The sequence below is a fragment of the Hemicordylus capensis genome, chromosome 4 (assembly GCF_027244095.1).
Source record: "Hemicordylus capensis ecotype Gifberg chromosome 4, rHemCap1.1.pri, whole genome shotgun sequence".
Lineage (NCBI taxonomy): Eukaryota > Metazoa > Chordata > Lepidosauria > Squamata > Cordylidae > Hemicordylus > Hemicordylus capensis.
In genome coordinates, this window is record NC_069660.1 from 72,457,966 (window position 1) to 72,480,982 (window position 23,017).

The window sequence follows — 23,017 nt, forward strand, 5'->3', positions numbered from 1 at the left end:
ATGTGGGTAAGAACTTCAGGGACAGGATAGAGGAGTCCCACTCCTGGGCTGATAGCTCCTCTGCTGTCATGGAGAACAAGGGTCTTAGGGGAAGCTGTTCTGAGGAAAATGGAAATTATCCTTTCCTTGGGTGATGAATTCAAATCCTCCCATTGAAGATACACCTCCAGGGATAGGGGCTCCTAGCAGTAGTCAAGCTGATCATTAGGAAGACAGAACCAGATTTGTGATAGTTATGCAGACCACATGGCGGCTTGCCTGGTTGGGGAGGAGATGTTTGATAGTGCACATCAACACCAATTATGTTAGAAAATGTAGTTGTGAAGTGCTGGAAATAGAATTTAGGTTACTAGGTAGGATGTTGAATTCCAGGACCTCCACAATAGCATTCTCAGAAATTCTACCTGTCCACTTACAGAGCTAGCTAGACAGGCAGAGCCGAGTAGTCTCAATGTGTAAATGAGACAAACTTATCTGGGTGTGTGCGCGCACACACATGGAAATCTGGTGAAATGCAGAGAACCATTAGGACATGATTGTCCCTGGATAGAAACTCGAACAATGATAGGCGGGTGTATGGGAGTGGTATAGTTCTGTGTGTCAAAGAGGGCATAAACGAGAACACACAAGAGGACAACAACAAAGAGTAATTCAGTACTGGGGACATACTATTAGGACCCTGACCAAATTGCTAAGGGGAATCCTGAGTTGGAGAAAGATCAGGGAACCATTCAAATTTTATAATAATGGGTAACTTTAATCATCCTCATATAAACTGGGCAAATACATGTTGCAGTCACACACAGAGAAATCTAGAAACCATACATGACTACAGCTTAGAACATTTGATGCAAGATATACATTGTTGTTGTCCACCGCCTAGAGTCTTTGGAGGAGGCGGTATATAAGGACATTTAAACAAACAAACAAAGTGTTGTTGAACCAACTACGGACAGTGACCACAGTGCTATCAAAGACAGCATATAAGTCAGTAAAACATTGCCAAAGAAGTCCAATATGGGTATATTAGACTTCAAAAAAAAAGTGTATCAAAAGAGAGATGGGACCAGTGTCCCCTCTATTTCCCACCCCCCCCAGCTAAGCGCAGAATGCGTTTTCTTCTGGGCAGCAGTATCAAGACAGTGAATGCACACATACATTCAGAGTGGGGCCTTCCTGATTCAACCAGAGTGGGATCTGAAACAAACTGAGTGGAAATTTTAAAAACTGGTAAGCATGCATACATGCACATGCCTTAGAGGGAACACAGGAGGGGACAAATAAAAAGGAAGATGGAAAGGAAAGCCAAGACGGTCCAATCTCTCCAAAATGGATGGGCTGTTTAAAGACATAATAAAAGAAGCTCAGCTAGAATATACATCACAAAATTGGCCACTTCTTCATACAGCATATACTTCATTTATGGAATTCATTGTCATGAGATGTGGCAATTGACAGCCTTTAAGCACAGACGGCTGCAAAAGGAGAGGGACAAATTCATGGAGTCTATGTCCACCAATGGCTGCTAGTCATGGTGGTAATATGCTATCAACAGTGCAGAGGCAGTATGCTTCGGAATACTAATAGCAGGCAGCAACAGCGGGAGAAGGCTATTGCCTGAGGTATCTGATTGGCTACTGTGAGAAACAGAATGCTGGACTTTGGCATGATCCAGCAGGGATCATATACTTCATACATATACACTTGTGCAAAACTTGTTCATAAATACTTGTGCAAAACTTGTTATTAACTGTTGCCATTTGAAATCAAGGTTCAGTACATAAAACATTACTGAAAGTTTGTTGGAAATAGCTTTCTTGTAAAAAACTGTTACCAGAAAACCTTCCCTCCATCTTGGATTTCTAGCTTTGACCCCGAGCAAGACTCTGCAGAGACACCGGTGCCTGGAAATCAGCCCTCATTTTGGCCAAAGCACCCTGAATTGTGGTGAATTGCCTGGAGAGGCAAAGTACCCACTAACCCTGAATTCTTAATGAAGCTAAACTCAAAATGGATCAATCAGAGGCCTTAGACAAAAGATAAGAACCTAAGAAACTGAATAACCACTTCTTAAAATGAAATCAAGACAAGTTCTAAGATGGTTGATTAAAATCAACACATCAGAGCCCTTTCGTCAATCCATTTGAATAGTGACTTCATCCACAGGATTTCCCCCTCCTGACCTTGTACTAAACATTTTTAATTGTCTCCTCCGATTCTTGAACCTGTCCACCTTTGCAGGCCCTGCTAGAAAACCCTTTTTAGACACATGTGCACTCCATGTGTCTAAAACCCCTTCTAAAATAGTGGTAACATGGTGGCATGCTCTGCCCTCTACTGCTCTGAAGCCTTTCTCAGCTGAGTGCCTGCATTTTCACTCAATCATTGTCCTTGGATAATTCTCATGTGGGGTTTTTTTGTTTGTTTTGCAGAGAAACCTGCATAAGACTGCCTTGGATATTCCTCTGGGCCTTGGAACAGAACTGCTAGTGCTTGGCCATTCCCTTTGTTGCCTTGCTACAGGCTAACTCCTATACCTGACTGCCTTATGCTCTCAACTAGCTGCTGGTACATGGAATACCTTAGCCCCTTGAAGCCAAGCCTGTTGTTTCTAACTGCCTACCATTCTTTAACTTCTTCCTTCCTGCCACCCATATTTCATCCCTGCCAACTGTTAGGCTATCTAAGCTACACATGTGCAGGATATACAGGTTTGAGCAAGCATGATAAAGCACCATATACAGATGACACAATGATGATAGGCTGCAAGGAAAGCACATGCCATCACTCCAAATGAGATACACATGCATTAGGTCACTTGCAGTGTTGCAGTCCATAGAACACTGAAATTCTAAGAAAGGGATGAAGAAAAGCCTTTTTAGAGTATACATGAGTACTCTGCATGAGAAGGAAGCAAGCACACAAGACAAGAACCTGTTTGATGTTGTGTGTTCCCTTACAATTGGCCAAACCTAATGCTGTATCTGCAATTGCTTATCTCCCTAAGGTCAGCATCAGTAAGGATGTGTATCAGAGTTGTACCATGGTTTGTTATCCTGAGATGACCCACTTCTACCCTGTGTGCAGTGTTCTCTCTCATTTTTTTTCATCTATTTGTGGAATGAGTTTTGTTCTGGGCAGTAGTATCAAGGCAGTATGCACGCACATGCATTCAGAGTGGGACCTTCCTGACTGAGCAGGATTTAAATTAACTGAGTGGACAACAAAAAAGGTGTGAGCATGCGCACACGTGCATGCCTTAGAGGGAACACAGCCTGTATGCAGGCTATACCCTGGGGCATAGTGTTTACCTCATAGTACTTTTTCAAACCAGTACACATTTCCTTTATAGCAGCCACCCAAAAAAGAGCAAGAAGTGGGGAAATACCCAACTGTGGACAGAACTTTGCAGACAGGAACATGGATGAGACAGGAAGAGAGTAAAATAACCTATGGCAGTAAGACCAAGTGGAAAACATTTCTATGCTGCAGCAGAGACCTAGGCAGCTCTCTTTTTCCTTGAGTGAGGGGATGCAGAGGGGCCAGTATTGATCCGTCTTCATTACCCATTTCACTCAAGTTCAAATCAACAAAATACACTTTTCCACACCAGTGCCCTCCCTGCCACAGCAGACAAAAGAAAAGCAATTCCCTGCAGTTTGCTCCAAACTGGCTACTCTTTCCTTGTAGTATTCTTTCCTCTCCTGTTAGAAACATGTCTTAGGATGGCAGATTTCCCCTTCAATCTTCCTTTAGAAACAGACAAAGTCCCAAGGAGAAAGGCATATAGGAATTTATTGTTGCTTTCGCATAACCAGAAGTTCTAGAAATCTTCATGGCTGTGATCTTAAAGCAAGTTCAGTCTAATGAAGAACCTGAAGTTCCTGTAGAATATGGAATCTAGTCCATACAGTTGTGAGGAAAGAGTCTGAAAGTACAGCAGTTTTAAGTTTTGGGGCAACTTCACTCAAGATTAAATTCCAGCACAAGAGATGATTCAATGTATAAAACAACAGGAAACAGTTTAAATAATCTTATTTGACAAATGCACATTTATTACAGTGCACATATATATACTGGAAACCTGTGGTCAGTACAGCATTCCAGTGCATCCACATGCAATCCAATTAGATTACTATAATATATTACGTGTGGATGCCTTTGAAAAAGAGTGTTTGAAAACTGCAATGGGTTCAAAATGTACCAACCAAGTTAACGGGTACATGCCACATAGGAACATAGGAAACTGCCATATACTGAGTCAGACCATTGGTCTATCTAGCTCAGTATTGTCTTCACAGACTGGCAGCGACTTCTCCAAGGTTGCAGGCAGGACTCTCTCTCAGCCCTAACTTGGAGACATTTAACATTTCTTAAAAGAGTGTGTGGTAGCCAAAAGAGTGTGGCAGTGAGTAAGCAAGCTGTTAGAGTGGCCTGATTTGGAAAAACAGACTTGGGAAGAACTAACATCGGGTTTGAGCGATAGAACCTCTTTTCGAGGTCCCAGAAAGAAACCTTCAAGGAAACGGGACAGAACAGGTGCCCTCATACTAGGGAATTGGAATGTTCCCCTCCTCATAATCAGGTTAGTAAACCTGTATGTCATTTATGCAATGCTCCTGCATAGGAATAGGGAGGGAAGACGCGACCAAGAGGTTCACGCAGATGAGACAGTAAATCTCTTCTGGAAAAGTTTGTATGGTTATGTGCAAAAAGACAAGAGTATCTCTTCTAAACAGCAATGGGACAAATTGTGGAAATGGACGTCGGATGTAACCCCCCCAATTACCTGATGTGCCTTGAAATCCCCCACCCCTGAGTTACAGTACTACCTGCATATACTTCATAACCTTGTGGGTTTCCAAATCCTTGTGTGTAAATCTTTGTAGATATATGATGTACAAACAACCACTTTGTATATAATTGTGCTTTGGCAACGTACTGTATGCTTTGGTAGTTTGTTGGTTCAATTAAAAAATCTTGTCCTATTAAAAAAAAAATCTTGTCCTAACTTGGAGAAGCCAGGGAGGGAACTTTGAAACCTTCTGCTCTTCCCAGACCGGCTCCATCCCCTGAGGGGAATATCTTTCAGTGCTCGCACCTCTAGTCTACCTTTCATATGCAACCAGGGTGGACCCTGCTTAGCTAAGGGGACAAGTCATGCTTGCTACCACAAGACCAGCTGTCCTCTCCAAAGGAGCATAGAACATACAATGCTACATAGAGCATACAAGGAACATAGAGGAGCATACAACACTAACATTCACTTGTTGCCAGTTTCACTGGTTGCCTATTTGTTTCTGGGCCCAATTGCATGTGCTGGTTTTGATCTTTAAAGCCCTGAACAGCGCTGGACTGAGAAATTCTGAAGGTCAGGCCACCTTTTCCCCCACATCAGGCTACCCATACACTCAGATCAACATCAGAAACCATGTTCAGTGTCCCTCTGCACTATCTGAGGTGTAGTAGGTGATCACAAAGACAAAGCCTTTTTTATTGTGGCACTGACATACCCTTTTAAGGGAAGCCTACCTGGCTTTCTTGGTGCCTGCAAGCAGCAGACACCTGGCTGTTTCAGGATGTTCTTAGCTTATATTAAAATTGATCAGTATACTTATTTGCTTCTTGGTGGCTTTTTTATTCTTGTCATGGTTGTATTGTTGTTTCCTTTAAAACTGTTGTAATTGTTTTATGATTATATTGCTAGCTGCCTTGATTATATTGCTAGCTCCCCCGCTAACTTGGCAAAGAAGCACCTTTTAATGTGGTGATTCTCCCCAGCACAGTACTGCCAGTGACTGCTGCTCGTGTCTATCTTGTGTCTTTTTAGATTGTGAGCCCTTTGGGGACAGGGATCCATCTTATTTATTTATTATTTCTCTGTGTAAACTGCCCTGAGCCATTTTTGGAAGGGCGGTACAGAAATCGAATAAATAAAATAAAATAAATTATCTTCAGGGCAAAAGGCAAGATAGAAATAAAGTATGCAACGTGGTAATTTGTATACAGATTACCCATTATATCCTGCATGCAAGTGCCTTCTGTGTAGGAATTTTGTCTTTTGTGAAATAGCCATTAGAGCCTAGATGTAGAAGAAAGTATGGATTCCCCTCTGAAGCTGGAATGTTTTCACTTAACACAAGTCTCTATCTTCCCCATGGCACAACAGTTTCTATCCTTCAGTCAGTACACATACTGCCCTCTCCTTCCAAGCCTCACTCAACATTACAAATGGTTTTTAAAACGTGGCCAAGTAAACCAGGGTAAAGCATTACAGTTAAGTAACAAAGCAGGTGCTTAATTTGCATGATTTATGACCACTGCAGAATTTGAATATTCCAGTTATAGATTAGCAGCTGGGGGTATAGAGCATGTCATGTAAGATCTCTACACTTCCACTCTACACTTCCACAGCTGACCACTAGTACAGAGGCATCTGCCTCAATGCAAGGGAAAGACAGACCCTGGGAAGAAAAAGCAGACTATAAGGCTATTCACACAACTGGGAGGCAGGGAGGGCGGGCAGGCTGCGCAAAACTTACCTTCCCCCCAGATGATCCTCCCATGGTGGTGGGAAGTATGGACAGTGCTACCACATGATCTGCACTGCTGCACTCAGCTCCAGAGGCTAGGACAATGCATTACACTGCAGGTGTGCTGACCTCTGCATTTCCTCAAATGCAGAAACCTCGACTGCATAAACTCATGTATCCTACAATGCACCACACGATGAGCATGCTGCAATGTGGGATGCACCCATCTCTGTGTCTGCTCAGGCTGCAAGCAGCGCAAGCACACACACAAACCCAGCACTTGGGTTAAGGGTGCACTCGAGCCCTTAACCTTGGCTAAAGGCCGGGCTAAAAAGCTGGGTCAGGCAAGCGGGTGGGCAGGCGGGCAGTGCTGGGATCCATGCAAATCCCAGCACTTCACAGACGCAGCCTAACCCAGGCTGGGCTGCCCTAGCCTGGGTTAGGCTGCTTGTGTGAATAGCCTTTGAATCTGCTATTAGATGAGGTCTTCAACTGCAACAAACCTGAGGCTGATGGCTTGTGCTTATCTAGCCAAACATGCACAAGCAGTATTCCAGATCAGCTTATTTTTATTTATTTATTTAACATATTTTTATACCACCCAAAACTTACGTCTATGGGCAGTTTACAAAAAACAAAATAAATGACAACATAAAAGGTTGTCAAAAAAGCTGACAAAGTTAGAACAATTTATAAATTTAAAATAATATTTTAAAACAATGTTAACACTATTAAAACAATATTTAATTAAAAGCTTGGGTGAACAGATGCATCTTTTAAAAAAAAAAATTAAAAATGGTCAGAGATGCGGAGGCTCTTATTTCAGCAGGGAGTACATTCCAGAACTTTGGGGCAGCAGAGGATAAGGCCCGTTCTCGAGTAGCCAGACAAACCGATGGCAACTGCAGACAGACCTCTCCTGATGATCTCAATGCGCGGTTGGGTTCATGACAAAGATGATGTTCTCAAATACCCAGGGCCCAAGCCGTTTAGGGCTTTATAGGTTATAACTAGCACCTTATATTTTGCCCAGAAACTTATCAGCAGACAGTGTAGCTCTTTCAATAAAAGAGTAATATGGTCTCTCCAAGATGACCCAGAGACCAAACTGGCTGCCGCATTCTGGACCAACTGTAGCTTCCGGACTACATACAAAGGCAGCCCCACATAGAGTGCATTGCAATAATCCAGTCTGGAGGTTACCAGCATATGTACCACTGTTCTGAGGTCATTTATCTCAAGAAACAGACAGAGCTGGTAAGTCTGTCAAAGCTGATAGTAGGCACTTCTGGCCACTGCCTCAACCTGGGACACCAGGGAGAGGCTTAGGTCCAGAAGCACCCCCAGACTGCATACCTGTTCCTTCCAAGGAAGTGTGACCCCATCCAGAACAGGCAGATCCAAGTCATCTCCCGAGTTTCAACCCAACACAATGAGTACCTCTCTCTTATCTGGATTCAGTCTCAGTTTGTTATCCCTCATCCAGCCCATCACCACCTCCAGGCAGGCATCCAAAAGGACCAACAGAATCACACTTTCTCTGTCAATTCCCAATTGGAGATCATCCATCAGGCCAACCAAGGCAATCTCTACCCCATAGCCCACCCGAAATCCAGTCTGAAATGGGCCTAAATAATTGGTTTCCTCCCAAACTGGGCAGATGGATTCCAGGGAAACTGCCGAATCACTGCCCAGGCCCCAGGCCTGTAAAGAGTCCCCACAGCTCAGCAGCCAGCAAACAGTGGGGGGCACAAGCAGGAAGGCAGCCACCCAGACTCTCACCTAGAGTCTGCACCCTGGGAGCTTACCATCCTCTCTTCTAAATAAGTTGAATTATTCTACTACAGAGTAGATGGGAAGTCATTAAATCATCATTCAGTTTCAAAAAATAAAAAGGGACAGTGCAGAAACTTAAGATGGTAAGAAGCTAATTATGATGTGCTAATTATGATATGATCTTCAAAAAACTCCCTTAAGAACCATACCATATCACCACTGGAGCTTCTTGGGAACCTTTGTATATAGTCAGCCCCGAAGTGGGAATATCTTCTCCTGTCATACAGGTGTTTTCTCCAAAAATGAGTAGTTAAGTCACTAAGGGCTTCAACTGCAATTATTCTATAGATACAAACATTACCTTCTCAAATCAAGTGGTTGTAGCCTTCCTGGGTGGAATTCAGTTTTTAAAAGAAATCAACAGAGGTTTTCTTCAAGTCCTCTGATGTCACAATACTGGCATCTAGAATCAAGAACCTCCGGTTCACTTTATAGTGAACCACTGAATGGTATGAAGATGACCATATATCTAAATATTTTATTATCCTTAACCACAGCTAAGGATATATTTTCATACGTTATGTGTGTCCCTTTCTCAAGAAGGCAGATGGTTAACCATGCCTTACTCTTGTCACATCTGAATTACTGCAGTGTACTTTACATGGGGCTGCCCTTGAAGAATATTCAGAAACTTAAATTGTTGCAGAATGCAGCACTCAGAGCATGCTTTCTGGAACTGCTCACTTGTAGCCTATTGCACCTATTTTGAAAGGGCTGCACTGGAGGCCAGTTTGTTTCTGGATCCAATTCAAGGTGCTGGTTATCACCTTTAAAGTCCTTAATGGTTTGAGCCCTATTTGAAGGATCACCTGCTACACAAAAGGTTTCTACTGGAACAAGGTCATCAAAAGGGGCTTTGCTCTATGTGCTGACATTGAGGGAGGCTCAATTGTCATGCACACAGGACAAAGGCCCTCTCTTTTGTTGCTCCCAGGCTCCGGAATGCTCTCCTGGTATGTGTCTGTTCTTTGCTGTCTGTGGCTGCTTTAAGAAAAACTGGAAACTTTTTTATTTGTTAAGAATATTAGCCCCTTAGGTTGCCAGTCTTTCTGTTCTTTTGCTGCTCTGTCTTTGTCTTAGCATGGCTAGAAATCACTTACTGGGAAATGGCTTAATTTTAATATAGGCCGTATATGCTTTACTTGGAGCATTACATATATCACATTAAATTCTGGGTTTACCTCTCGAATCATAACTTTACCCTCACCAACAGCAAATGGGATAGTCCTGTCAAGAGGAGCGGCATGTAGGAAATTCTGCCAGTCAAGGAGTTAGACAAACTTTTGACTTCCAAGTGGGAAAAAAAGGATTTAATTTAAAAATTAAAAAAAAAAAAAAAACAGACAAGGTAACTTTCAGATTTCTTGAGGCCCTTCCTAGGTAGGCATTAGTTTCAACTAATCATCAAAGCAGATGCCAAAATTCAGGACCATTCTGGATGTTGCACTAAGGCCAATGGAACTATGAGAACATTCTTAAATATAGGCACACACTTCACTTAGATAATTCAGACACATTTATCCATATGGTTATAAGCTGGATGACTGGGTGCACTACTTGAACACGTCTGGCACATGTAGCCCAGACATGCAGGATGACATGCGCTGGGCTCCCTTCTAGTCTGCACAGCTGACAAGGCCACAGCTAGTTTTCACGGTTTCACAGGACACTACCTGAACTCTAGCTGTGCACCACAAAGACCAGCCACAAGTCTAAAAAATCACCATCTGGATGTGCTTTCAGAAACAGAGACAAACTGTGAATTAGGGTCTAGCCCTGAATCCAATAGGGGACAGAGGCCCCTGAAGTCAAGTGGCAGACAGCCAACTTGGTTCTGTTTATCAAAATTCATTACATGACCAAATTAGGACAAAAACAAAACAAGAATTCCTCAAGAGAGGTGAAAGTAGCTGAATGTATTTGACTGAGCTTTCTGTTTTGAAATGGGGAAAATGTCGATATTTTACATTGTGCCAGTCATTAAGATCAACCGTCAAAACAAAGCATTTTGGCATCCCTCAGTATTCATGATGTGTATACTGTACTAGGGTGTAACGCAGTGCTAAAAAAAGCCTGGCAGAGGATGACTCTGCCTACCAGCCATTACCCTGGCTCTAACCTTCCAACTTGCGGCACAGCACAGCCCCCAAGTTTTTGTTTTAAACCTTGACAAGATTAACCCTGGACAACTGTTGTGCTGCCATCGTCATCTCTAGTTACTAAGGAGAAAATTCATCATTCATTGCTGAGCCAAGAGATGCTATTGCTCTCTTTCCAAACTTAGAAACTGCAACTTTCCTAAAATAAAAAAGTTTCAAAAGCTACTGGTGCGCGTGGGGGGGGGGGCTCAGTTCTGTTTTGTTTTTTTAATGTGGGTTGGAAGAAAGCTTAGGAGACAGCCACTGCAGTGCTGGCAAGCAAGTGGGAAAAGTGAAGTACATGGTTTGCTTCCCCTGAAGTTGGGGAAGCAAGTCATTCTTGCTCCACTTTGGCCCTGCTGTGGTATAACTACACACTTAAATTCAGGTTACTTTACTAAACTTTATAAAATTCCCTCAACATACTCCATCATGAAGCCCAGACTCAGGTTTAGGAATTTTGTTCTATACCTTCGTCTCTCACCAATAAAGGGGTGTAGCTATAATTGAGTGGATGGGTTCAAAGAACCCAGGCCCCACAGCTCCTGAGGGCCCCCTCCCAGATCCACCCCTCCCTATTATCTCCCTCACTCTGCCAGGGCTGCCACCTGCTGGGGAGAGGAGTGAACATGGGCCCCCTCTCCCCTAGCTACGCCCTTCCACCAATATATTCTCTGCCTGCACCCCTGTGCCTGGAGAAACTCTTCTGGTCAATCTCATCCACACCATTCCATGGTTAGATAAACTTCCTTTCAATGAGTGTCTGATAAATCCAGTATCTCCCCTCATTCAGATCCTCCTCCATCTGTAAAGCAGAGGCATGAGGAGGGGAGAGAGATTGCCGAGTTGAGCTGTTCCTGACTCATGTCTACAACTTCCACAAGTTATTTTGCAACACAAAAGGTGGGGATAAAGACTGAGGAAGCCAGTGGGACAGAGGGGAGGCTAGGAAAGGGTGGAGAGGGGATGCAGTGGGAGGGGTACATAAGGGGGGGAAGAGAACGGGGACTGAAAAACAAAGTGTAAGATGAGTGAAGGTGAAAGGGAAGATAAAACAGGCAAATGACAAAATAAGACAAGTATAGGTTAGAAAGACACAGTCTCTCTCTCTCTCTCTCACACACACACACACACACACACACACACACACACACGGAGGGATGGGAAGAGAAAGATGGGCATGCACAAACACATAATAAGGAGAGACACTCACAGATTACAGGAATCTGACTTCACCCATTACTGCCTTTGTTCTTTCAAGATATTTTCCATTCAGTGACCGCATTTCCTTCCTGAAAACGCTATTGGAAAAAGCTGACTGCTGGCTCAAAAAGAAGCCCTGATGAATTATTGCTGTTAATATCAGCAGTGATTTTGCCTTCTTCACTTTCAGTTAAACTCATTAATGGGGATTGCGGCATCTGCCTACCTCACAAGGGCTACTCCTTTCAGGCAGGTGTGATGGAAGCCTGTGGGAAAGAGAAGGTGGTGTGGAAGAGAAGGGAAAATGTTTCAGGAGAGGTCTGGATTCCATCATGTCCCACAAACTCCCTGAAGAGATGGCATTTTTATGGTGCATTTTCAAAACTGGAAAAGACCCATTAGTACATAAAGACAGTCTTACTGCCAATACAGGATTTTCCCCTATAGCCATCTGCCCTGTCTAAATTTAAAGCATTTCAAGTAATTGGCTTCCACAACCACTGTTCCAATATATGAGGCACTTGGGCCCAAACCAAAGCTTGCAGAGAACAACAACGATGGAAAACTCTCGAAAGGCTTTCTTCATGTGTAACTTCTTGGAATAAAGCAAAGTCACCCCACACACTGCAGGAAAGTTCAAATCACTCCTGATGAAAACAAGTAAAGCTAAGCCGTTGCGTGGAATGGATAACTGAACACTAAGGGCAAGTTCGGGTGTTACTTTTCCTTGCTCATGTCTGGAAAGTGGAGGGAAAGTCCAAAGACACTAGCCTTCATTATGCTGAAATGGTCCAAGATGCCAAATCTGACATGTGTCAGCATGGTGTAGCGGTCAGAGTGCTGGACTAGGACTGGGGAGACCCAAGTTCAAATCCCCATTCAGCCATGATACTAGCTGGGTGACTCTGGGCCAGTCACTTCTCTCTCAGCCTAAACTACTTCACAGGGTTGTTGTGAAAGAGAAACTCAAGTATGTAGTACACCGCTCTGGGCTCCTTGGAGGAAGAGCGGGATATAGATGTAAAATAATAATAATAATAATAATAGTTATTATTGTTGTTATTATTATTATCTGGAATAATAGCAGATGAAGTGATGCAACACTTATTAACTAACAAACAGCTTCCAGTTGAACAGAAAGGAAATTGCCCGAACACCAGAGGCGCAAAAGACCAGCTGCTGATAGACAAAATGATTTTAGAAAACTGCAAGAGAAGAAAAACAAATCTAAGTGTTGCATGGATTGACTACAAGAAAGCCTTCGATTCATTGCCTCACACATGGATACTAAACTGTTTAGAAACAACTGGTGTCAGCAAAAACATTCAGATATTTATTTAAAAAGCAGTGAGCATGTGGAGTACACACTTAACAATCAACGGTGAGACACTTGGACAGGTTAGCATTAGAAGAGGCATTTTCCAAGGGGACTCACTATCTCCTCCGTTGTTTGTAATCGCCATGACCCCACTTTCACAAATACTCAACAAAACAGGCCTCGGATACCAAACATCTAAAACATCAAGTAAAATCAACCATCTGCTGTACATGGACGATCTGAAGTTGTATGGAAAGTCCCAGTCAGAAATTGAATCACTGTCTGTATATTCAGTAGCGATATAGCAATGGAGTTTGGACTAGACATGTGTGCTGCATTAATAATGTACAGAGGAAATATAACAAAAACAGAAGGAATAGAACTGCCCAATGGAAGCAACATCAAGAACCTGGAAGAGAAAGAACATGACAAATACTTGGGCATTCTCCAGGCTGATAACATTGCACACACTGAAGTTAAAAGAAAAATGGGAAGTGAATACATCAGGAGAGTTAGAAAAATCCTAAAATCCAAATTCAATGGTGGGAACACCATACAAGCCATAAACACCTGGGCTATACTTGTTATCAGATACACTGCAGGAATAATAGACTGGACCCAAGCAGAGCTAGAGACGCTGGATCGTAAGACCAGGAAAATAATAACCATCAATCATGCTCTGCACCCCCGCAGTGATGTACATAGGCTATACCTCCCTCGCAGCTCAGGTGGAAGAGGAATGCTGCAAGTCCATCAAACAGTAGTGGAGGAGAAAAGAGGCCTTGAAGAATATATCAAGGACAGTGAAGAAGATGCACTTCAGATGGTCAATAACACGAAACTATTCAACACCAATGAAAGAAAGCAGGCCTACAAGAAAGAACAAGTCAAGAACCGAGCAGAAAAATGGAAAAATAAGCCACTGCATGGTCAATATTTGCACATTATCAGTGGAAAATCAGACATCACCAAGACCTGGCAATGGCTTAAGAATGGTTACTTGAAGTAAGAAACAGAGGGTTTAATACTGGCTGCGCAAGAACAGGCACTAAGAACAAATGCAACAAGAGCAAAAGTAGAAAAATCCACAACAAACAGCAAGTGCTGCCTTTGTAAGGAAGCAGATGAAACAGTGGGCCACCTAATCAGCTGTTGTAAAAAGATCGCACAGACTGACTACAAACAAAGGCATGACAAGGTAGCAGGGATGATACACTGGAACATCTGCAAAAAATACAAGCTACCTGAGGCCAAAAATTGGTGGGACCATAAAATTGAAAAAGTTGAAGAAAATGAAGATGTAAAAATATTATGGGACTTCCGACTACAAACAGACAAACATCTGCCACACAATACACCAGATATAACTGTAGTCGAGAAGAAAGAAAAACAAGTCAAAATAATCAACATAGCAATACCAGGGGATAGCAGAATAGAAGAAAAAGAAATAGAAAAAATCACAAAATATAAAGCTCTACAAATTGAAATTGAAAGGCTGTGGCAGAAAAAGACCCAAATAATCCCAGTGGTCATTGGCGCCCTGGGTGCAGTTCCAAAAGACCTTGAAGAGCACCTCAACACCATAGGGGCCACAGAAATCACCATCAGCCAATTACAAAAAGCAGCTTTACTGGGAACAGCCTATATTCTGCGACGATATCTATAACAATTGACAATAAAATTCAGCCATCCCAGGTCCTTGGGAAGGACTCGATGTCTGGATAAAACAAACCAGTCAATAACACTTTTCTGACTATGTAAACAAGAAATAATAATAATGTGGATTTCTCAAAACTGTTTGTGAAGGATTGTACTCTCATCTGGCTGTTCTGAAGACCATGTCTTAAACCAACTTTAAGACATGAATGGGGGCGGGATGGTGCTCAATATGACCCTTAGGGTACTGACCATCAGAAAACAAAATACCCTTGAAATCTTCAAAGTAACACTATCCAGGTTCAGTTCTGTAGGTTTAGAGATAGCCAGTCAAGCGAGAAATAAATGGGACAGACCTGGTTGAGGGAGAAGACAGCTTATACACTTGAGATCAGGCTGAAGCAACGCTGTTCCAAACAAAACATGGGAAGTGAAGGGGCGGGGAACAACAGCAATATAATCCCCTTGTTTTATTCCAGACATATTTCAACAGGCAGCAAATGAGAACAAACAGTGCTGAGACCGTCCCATGGATTTTGCTCTCTGGGGCGTCCGGATAAGCAGAAGGCAGCCAGCCTTCCCCATCCACACCCTTATCCACTGGATTGCCAGCCTCCATTTCCAGCAGGCTTTGGAAGCAGTTCAGTCTGGTATAGGCGGGACCTTCAGCTTCGGGAGAGCACATGCTAATTACTTTCCTTTGTTAATTAAACCCACGTGGCTCTAATAAGGTAACCTGCTGTTCTCCGATAAATTTAATTAGCCTGAAGGGAGAGCCCCTCCACACAGCTATTTAAATTGTCACTTTCCATTCACTTGGGCTTTCCCCCCCCCACCTTCCCTTTCTGTTCTTCCTTTAGACCTGAATTTATGCTCATTTTGCAGCCCTTTTCATGTCCCAAACCTGCTGCCCTTGCTGGCATTACATGCACAATGACCTCCATCTTGGCAACATCTCTGGGGATATTCAAAGCTGAAAGCAGGACACTTTCGTTATTTTCAGCTGAAGAGCAGGCTTTGTACCTAGACTGAAACTGACTCAAGGCTGAACCACAACCATTAGGAAAGAGAGGTGCTGCCTTTCTGGGTCTCTTTCATCTGGGATTGTTTTAATGAAAGGCGGTATACAAATTTAACAAAAATAATAAATAAATAAAGGGGGGAAAGTTGAACAAGATGTGTGATGTGATGTCATCATGCTGTGTTTTGCTCCATTCCAGCCTCACATTATTGGCCATCCCTGGTGGAGGTGGGGCAGTATGACACCATGCCACACACTGTATTAATCTAGATATCATGAGGAGAAGTGTGGAAGAGACATGGAGCAGCAACAGCTCTCCACCTCTGCTAATGTCTGTAACTAGTTCCACCTTCATACACATTATAATGAAAGTGGGATTACATGGAACATCATCCTTTCGTCTGGTGAAACAAAAAATGCCTCCTATGGAATCCATGAGGATAATCAAAGTGTGGATTCTACCCCATTATAAAATGTGATTCCCATGTGAACCCACCAACCAGTGTGAGCTCAGGTTTCTTTAATGGAGTCCTACTCTGTGACTGTGAAACACATCTGAAGTGTTATTTCTCAAGTTTTGAGCATTATTGTTGGCAATGGTTGGGGAAAGATTCCAGGGGATTTGGTAGGGAAAAGTGCCATGGATATCCAAAAAGTTCCAATTCCTAAATATAAGCATCATTTCGGTAAATAACACATTAGTTGATTGGCAAAACTTCTCCTAACAATGTCTGAGGCAGATCAATAATTTATTCTGGTTAATAACAGCACAAGATGCTCATTTTCTGAACCCATCTTAGTTGTACTGTAAGTTTTAAGTATCCTAAACCTGAAGGCAGCAACCCATTAGCACCCTACCCAATAGCTATATTTGTGCTTCTCAACCAATTTGTCTAATGGACTTTTACAAATGCAATATCAGCTGCCTACTATTCAGCTTATAGATGGGGGGAAGTCACTAACAGTTTCCCACTATGCTGGGCAGGTAAGTGCTAACAGACCCTCTAGTGAGCAGGTGAATCACCATCAAAGTGTAAGCCTTGGAACCTCTAGTGGCTGGTCAGAAGCTATTAAAAAACCATCCTAGATGTCTGTGCATGAGTTTGCCTGCCCACCTTATTCTTCTTCTTCAACACCATGAACACAGGAAAAAGAGGTGCATAACTGCAACTGTAGTTCAAGTGGACATTTTGTGCAATCATATATAGAAAGGCCACAGGCAGGATCCTCAACGTTGGGTCCTCAGATATTATTGGACTTCAACTCCCATAATCCCCAACCAAAGATCTCTGGGCCTGGGAATTATGGGAGTTGAAGACCAATAACATCTGGGGACCCAATGTTGAGAATCCCTGCTCTAGAAAGCGGGGGGAAACTGACTCTCTTTTCCTTGCCTATGCATAGGAGCTCTCCCTGGACAGGAAATAAGGAGGCAGAACCACTAAATTTTCACCTTGGTTTTTTTTCCTTTTCCCCTAACTGCAGAGGACAGAAGGGGGCTCTCCTCAGTTAGAGAGTTCTATAGAAAAACCATTCTTCTCTTCCAGTCCTCTCACTCCCATGAAAAGTAAAGCACTCTTCAAGAAGGGTTGCAGCTGTCCCAAGAAGATTCCTGACTCTTCACAATTTCTGCTGTGTGTGCTTGGATTTATTCAATAGTGTGTAAACTATGTTAACATCTCACTAAGATCTTGGGAGTGTAGAGAACAGTGTCTTCAGTCTCTCATGTGGAAATATGCTCTTGCCATCAAATATTCATTCAATTCGAATATGTCATCTACCCATCCTTAACTTATCCTTTGGATATCTCTCTAGCTTTGGAAATTTGGTTTTGGGTACCTCTTTCTACTGCATTGACCCCAGAGACGATTATAAACATCTAATGCATCTGATCAGTTTGAGCCGTACAGCTGCATCTTTGGAGCCTTCTAGTCCAGCTTCAGATTCCAAACACTCACTGCAAATTACCCTATTTCTAAACACCCAGTCTCCAAAACCTTCATCACCCTCAAGGTTCTTGGTTTCTAACTTGCCCATTTCTAAGTCCATGGCCTTGGAGCTCAGAGTCTTTTCAGGGTCACTCATCTGCCAAACTGTCTTCACACCATAGTTAGTCAAAGCATTCCTACAATTCCAAGCCTTTGCTAGTTCCAAAAAAATGAAGAAAATCCTCCCCCCTCATTGGGAACTTGCAGTTAGCCCTGTTCTACTGAGAGAATTTCTGTTGGCCCTCTTCAGATCACTATGTCTCACATGGTGGCAGAGAAGTTGCCTACAAATAAGAAAAAAAACAATGAGCTGTTCTTCCAGAGAGCCTATTGAGGAATCCAGTCTAAATGGGTGCAATATGTGGTTTTGATGCCCCATATCCTGTTACCTGACCTTACCCATCATGATTCTGATGTAGAGTTTGTCAGCAAGAAGATCTCACCAACATGAAAGCTACAATGGCTTTTAGCGAGGAGGATGCCAGGCCCAAGAGGCTGTTTCCCTCACTCAAGAGGATCAAGTCTTCATGTCCTCATTCCAGAACCAGCTTCAGCATTAGCCTTACAATTCAGGTGGTTATGAACAATGTTGTGACAAAGCTAAATCTGAACAAGCAAGAGGTACCTTATCCTCCTCCTCATGCCATCTTGCCATGCACTTTTGAGACTGGGACATCTACAAGAGATATTCAGTTGGTGCCAATTCATGTGGCAGGTACTGCAAACATTTGGCTAGACTTCCTCAGAAGATCTGTCTGCTTTCTCCATGAGTGGTCTCTTGACAGATTACAAAAAGATATTTTCAGTTATGGGAGTCCCGGGGGGGCACAAGATACCCTGCGTACCTTTTCTCTCTCGCTTGTGCTCAAATTCAGCATCAGTTGAATTCTCTGGTAGGCACCTTCACCATGGAGGTTTCCCATAAGCAATGACCCATTCCAGTTCCTCCACTTCCAAGGGTTCTCATAAAAGTAATAGTTGACCAAGCTACATGCATTCTCATGTATGTAGCTACATGCATTCTTCACTGCCCAAACCAAAGCTCGTACACAAGGCCAGAAATTGTACAACAGCTTCTCATCATTCCAGACTGCTCACACAAAGCATAAAATCCAATTTTGCACCTCAACCTCTAGTTTCTCCATTTGTGTGCCTGGTTCCTACTATTCTCCTATGAGTAGAGGACACTGAACATTCATCTTACTGCATGCAAATCTTCAAACCGTTAAGTAGAATAATTTTGCTGTTTGCACAGAATTGTGCTGCACAGAATTATGCAGATTCAACTTGCCGATTCAGATTATCAGCTTTTCACCTTTCAATGGAGAGATTTGGGGATTTTTGGTCACATGTTGTTTAAGAGGTTTAGTCAACATGCTTCCTTCCAGTCTTCTTAGTGCTCACCATTGGGTTCTCTCCTTGATACTGACTAGTCAAAGAAATCATTTGAGCCTTTTATGACTTACCATTTCCATTGGCTATCCTATAAAGTTGCCATCTTGGGGGCTCTTACATCAGCTTGTCATGTTAGCGAACTGGCTGCCCTATGTGTGGATCCACTTTCTCTACAGTTCTTTAATGACAAATAGCTTTGTTTCCCATTTAAAACTCAGGATAGTTTCTCACTTTCACATTCTTCAATGGCTACTCTTATCAGTGTTTGTTCCTTCCCCAGCCATAGGTGAAGAGCAAGAATTACAATTCCTAAATTTCAGGGTTGATTAAAAACTGATTTTTTTTTTCAAAATTGATTTTTTATTTAAATCATATTTTTTACAAAAATTAAATTGGATTTTATTTTTTAAAAGCAAGTCATAAAAAAGAACCTAGGTCAAAGATATTATCATGAATGTTTATCATAACTCCTAATTATATTATGTGAACGTTAACAGCAGTATATGGGGATGAGAGATAACAGACCTGATCAATCACCACACAAGCATACACACACACACACCCTTGCCCCTCCTGCAAAGTATAAAGACATTAGGCCCATTCACACTTTATGTTCAACACTTTATGTTCAACAAATCTGTGCACACGTTATGTTGATCACAGGTATAGCAGTATACTTCCTATCTGTACCATGCATTTGAAGGGTCTGTATCCAGGTTCACTGTTTAAATAAACACAGGTACAGTATTTCACACAAACAGATGTGTGAGTATACAGAAATCTGTACACTCGTACAGCATACTTCTGAATCAGGCTAAAGGAGGCCAATGGATAAAGGATTTGTGGGGATGGAATAGATCTGAGCAAGGAGGAAGAGTCTGGATGTAAATGCAAGAGATAGGGGAGGGGAATAGAAAGTGAAACCAAAAGTGAACAGAACTATTCATGCAGTCCTGAGGAAAAATTTTCCAAGTATATCCTCCATTTTAGAAGGGAAACACCTATCACGGCAGGAGGTTGCAAAAGTGACCCCACAGGAATATTTTACTGAAGTTCCTGTACCTGTGGGTAAGTCAGGCATGTGTGCAAAATGCAAACAGTGCAACAAAGAAATGCAAGAACAACCAAATGGACAACCAAATATAACAGCATTATGAGAAGTGTGTACCTATTATGGTGTGTACCTACCTTTTAAAAATGAAATCCACATCTCTGAATATGTATTAAGGTTATATTAGACTAGTAGAATTTACTTTTACTAGAAAATGATGATTAAGTAGGATCTTCATGATCAGTGATTTAAATCATTAGAATTTGTGTCCTCCTGTGAAGTGATTTAAATCAAATCAACAATCATGCTCTAGCCTTCCAGGTGGACAGGTTTTTTGTACACCCAATTCTCTTTATGGCCTACAGGGACCCTACCAATAGGAGCTCCCATTTCTGCTCAGTGCCTCTCTCACTGGCAATTTTGCACTGATATGTCAGACAAAAAGTTGCCGGTCCAGATATACTTTTCACAAATGTTACCAGATCTTTGATAACTCTGCAGCAATCAGAGGCCTGTTGCTGGAATCTGCAGTGCGGCAATTTGGTCTACACCTCTGGATTTTGTCAAACAGGCGGCTAGAAATAAAGTGAGCTTCAGGGGAGCTGTCCTGAATGGACTCTACACATGACTATTGCTTACTTCCTCCTCCAAGTCAGTGACCTTCCTTACTATTTCCTCCTATGCAAGAACCCATTAAGAACAAAACAGAGCAGCTTATTTGTAACTGCTCTTTCACTGGGTGTTCTGTGCCATCATATATCCACCCTCTATCCCAGCAGTACAAGATTGTCCAGAGAATCACAACTTCTGTTAGTCATGTCCTACATCATGGATGGGATGGAACAGAGTCAGGGGATGGAACAGAGTGGGAAGCTGCTAGCTCCACTTCCTACACCCATGCAGAGACTACCATGGATGGATGAAGGAGCTATCACCCTTTCTTTTCAAAGCTTTTTAGAAGATCCTACCTGTGGTCTGCACAGGACATTTCCATAAACAGGACTAGAAAAATCAATGAAGAAGAATCTACTGAATATGGAGAAACTGACCTTCAAGCTGGGGGGAGAGGGAAAGAGAGATCCAAATTCCCTCTGTAGTAAGAAACAAGCTTTCATTACAGAATGAGCAACAGTTATGACATCACCAAATACCCCTAACTGCCCTACTTGCATGTTTAGACAGATATGACATCAGCACAGTACAACAAATCTTTCCCTCTACATTTTCAAATGCAATGAATTAAGACATATTCAAGAAACAGAGCCAGGAAGGGGCAATGCAGATAGGAGCATATGAAGCTGCCATATGGAATTAGACTACTGGTCCATTCAGTATTGTCTTCTTTGGCAACAGCTCCCAAACGTCTTACTCAGAGGTATTTTCTGGGCCTGCTACCTAAAATGGTTTATAGCAGGAGATGGTGGGAACTGAATCTAGGATGTTATGCATGCAAAGCCTGAGCTCTGTGGTTTAGCTATGCAGATTTCACTGACAAGGCCACAGGAATGGGAAATAACTGAACAGGACTGAAGGAAAGAGGGGAAGATGGCACAGGTGAAAGTACAGATAGGGCAGTGGACAGAGATCCACTCTCTCCAAAGTGATGGAGAGAAGAAGCAGCTGATGGTAAAGGAAAAGGAAAGTTGGTGCTGACCCAGCCATTTAGCTCTGGCTCATCTTTATAGCAAGACTTCTACTTATATTCCAACATTTTGTGGGCATTTCACTTTCATGACCACATCTCAAATATAAAGCATCCCATACAGAACTGATGCACATGAGCACTATGTAGTGGCCACCAATTTTCTTTTGATCTGTGACATAAAGAGGTGAGTCCACATCAGTTTGGCACTCTACTAACTTTAAGTGACTTGAGTAGTGACATCTAAATTGCTACCTAAGCCCCTGTCAAATGCTGCAGAGGACTATTTTCCCACGAAGCACTTCAATCCCACCTCAAATAGAGACATGCATGGCCCAGGTGCTCACTAGTTAACTACTCTAGTTTCAGTCTTTAAGGGACCAAGCTCAAAACCTTAATCCTGGAATGAGAGCACTGGAAACCAGCACCTCAATTTCTTATAGGTGAAAACTGTGTGTAGAAACTGAGACTAGTGCTACTGATTCTGTCTTGTCCAGAGTACCATAGAAATCACCTCTTCTGGCACCTTTCCCAGTACAAATGCCCTTCTGCAGTTTCTGAATCCTAACAACACTTCTAATTAAAAAAAAAAAAGCACTTCTACACTTCTGTGCCTCACCATCCAATCCACTGCTCTGAATCAAATGCTTAAAATAGTACAACAGAGGGAACCAAATGGATAAGTGTCTTATCTAAACTCTAGCTGGAAGTCTCTATCAGCAAAAGTAAATGCAAAGCTACATGCAAACAATATGAATGCCAGCCTCAGTTCAAGATGATGCAGATGTTTTTGCCTTCTTCCTTGATAGGAAGTCTCAGTGTGTTCATTTCTGCAGGATTCTGCAAAACACCACAACAAGTGCAGAGATCTAGAAAATGGCATTCTATTTGCTATACTTTTAAAAGCAGAGCTATATGAGGAGAGAGAGAGAGAGAGAGAGAGAGAGAGAGAGAGAGAGAGAGAGAGAGAAGCATGTATCACATGATTTTAAAAAAACTATGAAAAAAGACATTCAGGAGCATAAGGCCCATCAATCATTGACCAAAAAAAGAAAAAGCAATAGGCAAGTGCTAGCTTGGAACATGAAATATAAATTAAATTCTCAACTTTGCCACAGGCTCTGGCATCTTAGGCAAAGCATCTGCTTCCACCTTCATAGTGTCTCTGTTCCTTATCTGTGTAATGGGAACAGCAGCAGGGTCCTACCTCATAATGACAATGCAATGACAGAATTT

The 23,017-nt window shown here is 42.4% G+C and overlaps 1 protein-coding gene across 6 annotated transcripts in view; it reads right to left on the reverse strand.

Moving 5' to 3' along the window:
- FOXP4 (forkhead box P4) overlaps positions 1–23,017 on the reverse strand; it is a 222,889-nt gene that overhangs the window by 106,070 nt on the left and 93,802 nt on the right. The window contains exon 1 of one of the 6 annotated variants that reach the window (XM_053244013.1): positions 8,671–8,740. The exons of the other annotated variants lie outside the window; for them this stretch is intronic. The gene's annotated coding sequence lies outside the window, so the exon portion shown is untranslated. Of the gene's footprint in view, positions 1–8,670; positions 8,741–23,017 lie in introns of those variants that run through there. 6 annotated transcript variants of the gene reach the window in all.